Below are 10,751 nucleotides of genomic sequence, written 5' to 3'. Positions count from 1 at the left end.
CACAAGTTAAGACACATTTCTGTCCCAAATGTTCATATGGGTTATTTGTGCCTAACTTTTGGTAGAGCCTTCCAAGCTCATATTGGTCTGAGTAGCCACAGTCATAGACATTCAACCCAACATAGTGATGCCATTTTGGTCCTCAAACAAACAAGTTTTCACAGCTTTTAAAGTTGTTCTTATATAAATTGTTTTCCTGGTTTTATTCATTTCATTTTTCATAGGCTCATAAAAGTGTTCAGAATGTTTCATTTTCATAAAATTGATGTTATAGTATAAATTGTTCTTCTGGTTCTGCTTATTCCAATCCACATTAACATATTAGTCTTTCTATCTCTCTTTGAAATCATCTATTTCTTCATTTGTTACAGCACAATAAGATTCTATCACTTTCATACCCCACAACCTTAACTAATGGGCTTCCCCTTAATTTCCAGTTTTTTGCCAACATAGAAAGAGCTGCTATAAATATTCTCATACAATAAATATTTTTTTTTCTTTCTTTGATCTCCTTTGGGTATAGCCTCAGATATAGGATACCTAGGTGAAAGGTCAAACTCTATTTAGTAACTTTTGGAGTATAATTCCAAATTGCTTTCCAGAATGGTTGAACCTATTCATAGTTGTATCAACAGATAATCATTTTGCCTGTTTTCTCACCAGCCTTCCAACATATATCATTTTCCTTTTTGGCCATCTTTTCCATTCTGATGAGTGTGAGATAGAATCTCAGAAGTGCTTTAATTTGTATTTCTCTAATTAGTAGTGATTATGAAGCATTTTTTTCTTTTAGCTATAATCTGGATCCCTTCCCTTGATAACTATCTTTTCAAATCTTTAGAACCATTTATCAATTAAGGAATGGTTCTTTTTCTTACAATTCTAATAGAGAATAATAGAGGGAGACAAATTATGAGTGGTGTCTATAGAAGAGTGTTGTTTTTTCAGGTCAGTTGTTTTTTCAATGGGACATTTCATATTTTCTTTTATTTTTTCATTCCCTTGATTTTGGTTTATTATTTCTTGATGTTTAATGAAGTCATTAGCTTTTCTTTGCCCAATTATAATTTTTAGATCCTTTTATTCTCTTTTTCCATTTGGCTCATTCTACTTTTCATGGTACTCTTTTCTTCAGTGGATATTTTTGCCTATTTTTCTAGTTGGTCAATTCAGTTTTTTAGAAAATTATTTTCTTCATTGGATTTTTGTACCTCTTTTTCCACTTGACAAATTTTGCTTTTTAAGCTTTAATTTTCTTTTTGCATTACTTTCATTTTTTCCCATTTTTTCTTCTACCTCTCTTGCTTGAATTTTGAATTCCTTTTTGAGTCTTCCAGTGCCTGAAACCAATTCCCATTTGCTTTGAAGTTTTATATGTGGTTGCTTTGTTCTCACTGTCTTTACTAAATCTGTTCCCTGCTCTTTATCTCCATAGAAATTTTCTAAGGTTAGTGTTTCTGTTGCTATTTGCTCACTGTCCCAGTCTTTTTTTTTTGCCTGTGGACTGGAAGTAGTGAAAACTGCTGATTCCGTCTCCTTTGCTGATGGCTTGCAGGATTTAGCTCTATGAGCAATTTTGCTTTCAGGGCCTCATAGCTGGCTGATGGCAGGACTTGGGTCTCCAAGGGGTAGACATAGAGTTTTTTCTGCTATTGGCTTAGGCAGGGTTCTGTGAAGATTGGATTTAGCTATTTCCTGATTTTAATAATGAAGATACTTAGCCTAACAAAATCAGGGGGGATTGTGAATGTTAAATTACTCCATCCTACTTAGACCATACTTTAGGGGAAGATAAAGTTGTAATCTCCTGATTGAACAATGAAGGTGCTTAAGTCTTACCTTATAGTGAAGCTAGAACTTTAAATTAAGTCTATTTTAAGATCTTAATACAAAAAAGTGTTAAGTAACTATAAAAGTTAAATTAATCACAAAAAGGTCAAGTATCTTAATACAAAAAGATGTCAAGTAACTATAAAGGTTAAATTAATCAAAAAAAGGTCAAGTAACTAACAAAAGGTGAACTTAACAAAGAAGTGTTAAGTAACTCTAAAGATATAATATAATCAAAGGAGATGAGAACTAAAGAATGGGCATTTAGAGGAGGGGACACAAGGGTGAAAGGTCTATATACTGGCTCATTTCCTCTCTCTGGTACCTTTTGCAGTGGAGAATTGACTGATAGCAGCGTGCTGGGCCTTTTGGCATCTTAGCGTGGCTACAAGCTATTGTCCGGTTCGGTGGTGAGTTTCTGACTAAGTTTCCCTCCTTTACTTTTCCAACTTTATCCTCTTAGAAGCCTCTAATCTTCTTCAGAGACCTAGAGGTGGGAATTTTTAAATTCCCCCTGGCACAGGCCAGGCAGGAGAAATCCTATGTCCTCTTCCCTACTTCTCCTTAAATTCCTTCCCTCTATATTAATTAAATTACCATAAATTTCCAGACTGACGGGTATTTTATTTGTAATTTCCCCTGGCAGCCAATTAAATCTAGATTTTTAAGTCACAACCCTAAAATTATCTTCACAGTCCCTGGATCCTGACTCAGAACCTGATGCAGTAGGTGGGAGGGGAAAGGCGGCTTGCACTCCTCTGGGTGCAGTTTTACTTCTAGTTCTCTCTTATCCCATGAAAATCAACTGTCTCTGCCAACCTTTCAATTGTTTTCTACAGGAGCGCCCCCTCACTCTATCTAATTGTTGGTTTTATGACTCTTGTCATTTTGAGGCACTATTTTACTATTTTAAGGTTGGTTTGGGAGGATTCTCAGAGTATTTCCAGCTTTTGTTGATACCAAGTATAAATCTTGAAATTTCTTAGACTTGTGAATGTTAAAAATTTTCACATTGAGGAATCCTCCATTGGAACAAATTCCCTACTGGAAACATTCTCCATTTTGATGTGAGAACTCACCAGGATCAAAAATGGGAGGACCTCTACTCCAACCGTACTTAAGACTGCTTTAGGGGAGAAAACTCCTTGCTATGGGAGGACCTCTACTCCACCCATACTTAAGACTGCTTTAGGGGAGAAAACTCCTTGCTAAACAATGAAAATACTTGGACCTATGCTTATAATAAGGCAAGGAGTTCTTTGAGCCATGCCTGTTTTTTAGAATTGATACAATGGGATGCTAGGTACCTAAAAGAGTCGGGCAAGTTTTCTCTTAATGAGATTAGTCGACTCATCTGTGTTTTCTCTGGTTCAGATTTACTGAGAGGATTAGTTGACACAGCAGCATTTTCTCTGGTTCAGACTTATTGAGGAGGTTAGTCGACTTAGGAATTCAAATGGGCTGTCTTTTAGAAAACATCTACGGTGATTGGTAGATGGAATAACTTAGGGGAGGTGACATAGGAAAAAACCTCCTATATAAGAAAAGGAATCTCTTGAGCAAGGGATCCTTGGAGGCTTGGAGATAGGATCCTTGGGTCCTTGGAGATAGATCCTTTTGGAGGAGGCCCTTTGAAGATCTCTTGAGAAGAAGTCCCTTGGGAGGCTGACTCTGGCTGGAACTCCCTCTGGGGAGACTCTGTTCCTCAGACATCCTTGCTTAAGACAAATCTTATGGTGAGTGATAACTGACTGGTTTCTCTCTTAAGACTTAGGCCTGGGTTGGCCAGGCCTGCCCTGGGCCGACCTATTCTTTTCTCATTAATACCTTTTCTCTCTCCTTCTCCTTTCCTTTAATTCTTCATTGTATTATTAATTAAATTCTCTATAAAACCCAGTTGACTTGGGCATATTCATCATTTGGGAATATATTCCCTGGCGACCACCTTATATTTGATTTAAAAACCAAGACACTGTAGTGAAACATATTTTCTGCGGTCAAATTTACTCACCCTCTCTTATATCTATCACAATTTATATCTTCCACCATTTTAACTCACTACAGTTTATGTCTCTATTTTAAATATAACAGTTTATGGCATCCCACTCTTTTAACTGCCACAGTTTATGGCAGACAACCATTTCAATTCTTACATAAGCTGCCATCTTGGATCTGCTTCCAAGAATATTTTAGTTTTAAAAAATCAAAGGGATAGTGTGATGATTAAAATAGTGGGAGTCATAAACTGTGGCAGATAAAGAGTGTTTGGCTTAAATTGTGACCACAGAAAATATGGTTTCAAGACAGTGTCTTGTTTGAAATCAAATATAAGGTGGTCACCAGGGGAAAATTCCCAAATATTAAATATACCCAAGTCAGCTGGGTTTTATAGAGATTTTAATTAATACAAATGAGGAATTAATGAAAGAGAGAAAGAGAGAAAAAGGAAATAATGAGAAATAGGGCTAGACCAACCTAGGCCAGCATGAGCCAGCCTAGGCTGAAAACCCTAAGAGAGAGATCAGTCAGTCTTTTATCCACTCACCACAAGATTTGTCCAAGCAAGATCCTAGTGTTCAGAGAGACACCAGCTGCCTCCTCCAATTCAGCTTTTCCCAGCTAAATCTTCTGAGACCTCCTTTTTGACCTCCTTTTAAAGGGAATTTTCTCCTATGTCACCTCCCCTAAGTTCTCACATCTACCCATCACAGTAGACGTTTTTCCAAAGGACAGGCCATTCTTAATTCACACCTGAGTAGACTTAAACTTTTGATTAAGTTCACACCTGAAAAAACCTCTGAGTAAGTTTTCACCTATTTACTCCTTGTAAATTCACAAGTTGCCTGACCTTTATAGGTACTTAGCACCCTTTGGTATTAGATCTAAAAATAGGCACAGCTTAAGAACTTTTGCCTTACTATAAGTATGGGTTTAAGTATTTTTCATTTTTCAGCAAGGAGTTTCTTCCCCTAAAGCATGCTTAAGTAGGGGTGGAGTAGAGGTCTCATTCCTGATCTAAGTTCCTTCATTGTTTAAAATGGGGAATGGTCTTAACCAAATCTTATGAAGTAGGGTCTGAGAATTTTTAAGATTCACAATAGTGAATGGAACCATAGGAGAGTTCATTGAAATGCTCTTTATAGTAACAATAGACATGTTGATATTATCCAGAGAAAGAAGTAGAAATAATAATAATGATAATAACTAGCATTTACATAGAGCTTTATAGTTTGCAAAGTGCTTTATAAATATTATCTTAATTTATCTTCTTAGCAACATCAGGAATATATTCCCTTTTCCTGGAAATCTTAAAGGAAAGGCTAGATGACCATCAGTCAGATGTTTTGAAGAGAGGATTCTTTTTTTTTTTCACTAGATGATAATTGAGCTCCCTTTAAACTCTGGAATTTTGTGATGCTGTGATCTGAATACAGCACAATGTGATGTTAAATTGTAATGATAAGATTCAAATGTAGCAGCTGGATTCTCATTGCTGAAAAAAAAAAGTTTGTTATAGGAATGCTAAAAGATCTATTCCATTTTTTATCTGTTCATTGTCCTTCTTCCAAGTAGAGCCTTAAATGACTTTAAGACTCTTTGGCTTCATTAGATGGTATATGGTACACCAAGCTTTCTGCAAATGCATTCCTTAAACCAGTGCTTCATGCTATTTTGGGTAATATTGCTTACAAACTTTCAGCATCTTATACTTTAAGATTTTGCCAATAAACTCTCTCAGTGAATGTTATTCCAGACTTCCAACTCACTGGTTCATAAGAAGATCAAATTATTTCTGGCTAAAGTTGTATCTTTGCTCTTAGGCTGTTATAAATAAAAGTTAACCTTTGGAGACTTGATACTAAATTTATAAGTATTTATTAGTAAAGAGAAAAAAAAGAGAGAAATAAGGTTTCCAGACTTTCTAACTTAAAGTAAATCCTCACCTGCTGAGTTACTTCTGTTCCATTAGGTCCTATATTCTCCATGAGCTCTTGTCCATTTCACAAGTAGGGGCCAGGGACCCCCACTACCCACATGGTTGAGCCAGACAAATTAAGGCCAATCAAGAAGCAGGGTTGAGTTCAGGAAGGGACCAGAGTCCAAGAGACCAAATTCCAGGATTTCCAGCCCTTCATTCTGCTGCACAGTCACTTGCCAGAGATGGCTTACTTAGATAAACTGGGACAGCTGAAAGAGTGAGGGCTCCTTTCAAAAACCCAAAGGAATGGAAGAAGTCAGAGAATGTGACATATGGAGACTGGAGTGAAACCTTGAGCCAAGTGAAGTATCCTGGGAGAGGGAGGAGCTAGACTGAGCTTGAAAAGCCAGGGCATGAAGCTTTCTTGATCTCTCTACATATCTTTTGATCACTAATGCCAATACTTGGTCTGTATCCCAAAGACATTTTAAAAAAGGGGGAGGAAGGACCAAACTTGTACAAAAATATTTATAGAAGTGCTTTTTGTGGTGGCAAAGAAATGGAAACCAAGGGGATGTCCATCAATTGAGGAAATGGCTGAAAAAACTGCGGTATATGTTGGTGATGTAACACTATTGTGCTGTAAGAATGATGAACAGAATAATTTGAGAAAGAGCTGGAAAGACCTACATGAATAGTGTAATAAGCAGAACCAGGAGAATATTGTATACAGTAACAGCAATATTGTGGAACAATCAATTGTGAAGAACTTAGTTATTCTCAGCAATACAATGATCCAGGACAGATCTGAACTAAGAATGCTATTTACCTCCTGAGAAAGAACTGTTGGAGTCGGAATGCAGATCAAAGCATATGATTTTTCACTTTAGTTTTTTAGATTTTTATTTGGGAGTTTTGGTTTTACATGATTATTCTCTTATATAAATGAACAATATGCAAGCATGTTTTGCATGATAATTTATGCATGCCCTAGATCAAATTGCTTGCCAGTTCCAGGAAGGGGGAAGTAAGAGAGAGAGGGAGACAGTTTAGATCATATAACTTCAGAAAATTTATGTGAGAAATTGTTGTTACATGTAGTTGGTGAAATATTTTCATTTTTTATATATTATTTTAATATTTTAAACTGTTTTATTTTATTTATTCATTTTAGTATTTTGTTATAATTTTATTGTTAATTTAATATTTTAATATAAAATACATATGGTACTTTTATTTCAATTTAATTGGCTTCCTTTGCAATTTTATGTATTTTATGAATTTAAAAAGATGATTGTATTGGTCCATAGACTTCAGACTGCCAAAAAGTACATGAAAAAAAAAAGGAAGAATGCTAGTTCTTGATGACTCCTGACCTAGCTTAAAAAATGCTTTAAAAAATAGTTAACAAATGGTTGGATAAGAACAAGTGGAGAAACAGACTAATAAGCAATAAGGTTGGAAAGATAGGGTGGTGACAGATTGTGGAAGGACTTTAATGCCTGTCAGAAGTGTTTGAACTTTACTCAGTTAATGATAAGAAGTCACTGTGAGTCTTTGGGCAAAACTGCAGCATTACCAGTTCTGAGCACAGGGAAAGTGTCTGGCAGGGTGTGGAGAATGGGTGGGAGAACTGGAGATCCCTGCATCCAACTTATGTTAGATTTCCTGGGGAAGTTGCTTAAGCTATTCCTTAGTTAACCAACAAGAGGAAACTGGCCCACTGATGCCTCATGAGGAAAACCAGCAACAGCTCAGGTCAAAGAGCAGACTAGCTCTTGCCAACATGGAACCTAGAAACCCCAGACTTGTAGTCTAGTAAGATCTGATGAATCCCAAGTTTGTAAGTTGGAGACCCCAAAGCTTGTCCTTGTTCCTATGAGAATCCACCCTGAAGAGACTCTCAGGCTAGCAGTTTCAGACTGAATGATGGACCCTAAGGTAAATAACAATCCACTTGAGGTGGAGGCTAAACTCAAGCCCAGTGCCTCTTCTGGTCTCCAGAAGCCTCTCCCAGTACATCACACCCTCCTTCTGAACTCAGGACCTTCAGATCATGAGACTGACACTCTGCATACTGTGCTAAAGAGTCCTGCTTGGGTTTAGCCTCTACCTCAAGTGGATTGTCTTTCTCTTAGGGTCCATTATTCAGTCTGAAACTGCTAGCCTGAGAGTCCTTTCAGGGTGGATTCTCAGGGGAACAAGGACAAGCTTTGGGGTCTCCAACTTACAAGCTGGTCCTAAAACTTGGGGTTCATCAGATCTTACTAGGCTACAAGTTTGGGTTTCTAGATTCCATGTTGACACTCTTGATAAACAATTTACATCTTTCTGGCAGAGATAAAGCTGGAATCGAGTATATGTTCTTTGCTTCTCATTTCTCTGGGTCAAGTAGTTTCCCCCACCATGGCCTTTGTCTTGCCCCTTAGTTCCTGTGTCATCTAAGGCAAATTGCTTAGTCCAAAGCTGTTAATTAGGAAATAGCTAACAAAAATTCTGAAAAGACAAGAGATTATTGACAATATTAGTGTGTGTTTTCCCAAGCCAATCTGTGGCTGCAGGAATCTTTATGTGGGTTTCAGTAGGCCTTCTTTGTGTTGGAGTTTGACCCCAGTTTCTGACCTCAGTTTCTCCTCAGTAAAAGGAGAGGGTTGGACTCAACACTGGTTAAAGTTCAGTGATGATGCATGTGGTAGAAAGCCTTTTGGCTTAGGCTTGGGTTCTAAACTGGGGGCTGCTGCTCATTTACTACCTAACCTTTGTCAACATGGAAATCTAGAGATCCCCAGTTTATTTAGTTTGAGCGTAGAAACCCCAGGTTTTGACCTTGTCACAGGAGAGGTTTCCCCCTGAGGGAAGGTCCCTCTTCATCAGATAGCGAACTTCCTGGTAGTTTGGGTGGGAACAGCTAATGCCATCCAATATTGAACATCCCTTTTGTCCCAATGGGTTCTCCCCCTAGGCTAAGGTCCAGGACCAAGGTGACCCAGCCCTGGGCTGAGTCTTTCCCTTTTGTGTCCATTGTAGGGCCCCAGCCCCTCACAATTATTCCTGTCTGGAACTCTTCATTTTCCTTTCTTACCATTGTAAAGTCAATCAACTGTCCCTCTCCAAGCCCCCAGGTCACCTAGAGTGGTATATAGGCTCCCCAAGTTCTTTTATTCCATCCTGAGTCTGTGGCACTCCCAGGGGCTGGTGACCAGGGCGTCTTGACTCTGTGCAGTCTTGGAAAGCAGCTCTGTTGTCGTATTAGTAGTGCTAACCCCTTTTCCCTTGATTAAAGAGTGATTTTTGACTATTTAATAGTTCTGTGTTTTTTTCTAGTTGACACCTTACACTATTTTTCCCTCTGTGAGCCTCAATTTCTTCACCCATAAACGAAGATTAGATTAGTCTCTAAGGTCTCTTTTAAGAGCTCAGGATATATTAGTAAATGTCACGGCTTCATCTATATCCATAATCCCTCTCCCAGGAATCCTTCCATTCAAGAGTGCTCCTCTCTGGATAGCCCTCAGTGCTCCTGGGTTTCATTTGCATAGAAGCAGTCTGCTTTGCATTTCCTGAGAAGTCATGTTTTTGAAGTCTTTTATGTGTGGGTTCAAATGCTCCCCGGCTCTACATTCAAATCAGGAAGCTCTGAGGGATGGGCCAAATCTCTTCCGGGCCCTTCCAGTTCACTTCCTCCTATAACTCCCTCCTTTGTCCTTTGGTCATGCAAAAGCAGCTTTTCATAGAGGGTATTTAGTCCAAAGCAGGGAATGTGATAAGGGAGGACCTGAGACTGACAGGAACACCTGTTATGGGTCAAATGAGTCGTTCACAGGTCAATGAATGCTTTAACAAAAGGAGGTTCATTTAGTCCTAAGCAGCAAGAATCTTCATCCATAGACCCATAGAACCAGCTCCACTCCGGTCTCCATTGAGAAAGAGGGACAAGGTATGGCGGGGTCACATGGTCTTCTGGCACCTCCCAAGTCTAAAAGACCCCAACCATATATGAGGAGGACCATTTATCCCTCAGGGGACCAGGAAACCAGGTCTACACAGCAGCGTTCACCACCAGGAAGCTATATTGGGGCACAACTTTAACCTCATCCACTCCCAGGATAGTCAGTTGTTAACCTGGGAAAAACACAGAACTACTAAAGGTCCTGTCACTCTGGCAAACCGTATCTCGGGGAGTATCGCCACCCAAGATGATAGCTCCTACGAACAATAGAATTTGGGGACGCATATACCTCTGGGGGAACCTGGGAGTATAGTTGATTGGCTTTATAATGGCTTGAAATGAAATAGAAATTCAAAATAGCATTATCTGGGAGAGGCTAATGCTTTACAATGGACACAAAAGGGAAAGATCCAGCCAAGGGCTGGGCTACCTGAGAAAGGACTTTGACATAATGGGAAAACCTACCAGGACAAAAAGGGTACTTAACATCTGATTAGATCAGCTGGTCCCACCTAACTGGGACCACCAAGTACTCTAAAGTCTATTGTTAATCTCCCTGGGGGAGAACTTCTCAAGTGACAAGCTCAAACTTGGGGCTTCTAGATTTCAAGTTAACAGTCAATAAATATTTCTTATGTGCCCAATACATGCCAGGCACTGTGCTAAGGACTAGGGATACAAACTGTTTTCATTCATTCTTCATTTTCAAAGAGGACTGATAACTGTGGGGTGATGTCATGCACATGAGTTGGATTTAAGTATTGACAGAATCATCTTTGCCAGTCATTGGAAATCCAGTGGCAAGGCAAATACCAAAAAAAAAAAAAAAAGATAGTCCCTGCCCTCAAGGAGTTTGTAATCTAAGAAAGGAAGATAACACAGAAAAGGAAACTAAAAGGAGAAAGGTATCTGGTGTACATGTGACATGAAAAGATGGCTAGCCTGGAAGCTTTCTTTCTTCTTTCTTTCTTTCTTTCTTTCTTTCTTTCTTTCTTTCTTTCTTTCTTTCTTTCTTTCTTCTCTTTCTTCTTCTTTCTTTCTTTCTTTCTTTCT

Source organism: Monodelphis domestica, chromosome 4 (assembly GCF_027887165.1).
Source record: "Monodelphis domestica isolate mMonDom1 chromosome 4, mMonDom1.pri, whole genome shotgun sequence".
In the NCBI taxonomy this organism is placed as follows: Eukaryota; Metazoa; Chordata; class Mammalia; order Didelphimorphia; family Didelphidae; genus Monodelphis; species Monodelphis domestica.
Note: the sequence above shows the minus strand (reverse complement) of the source record.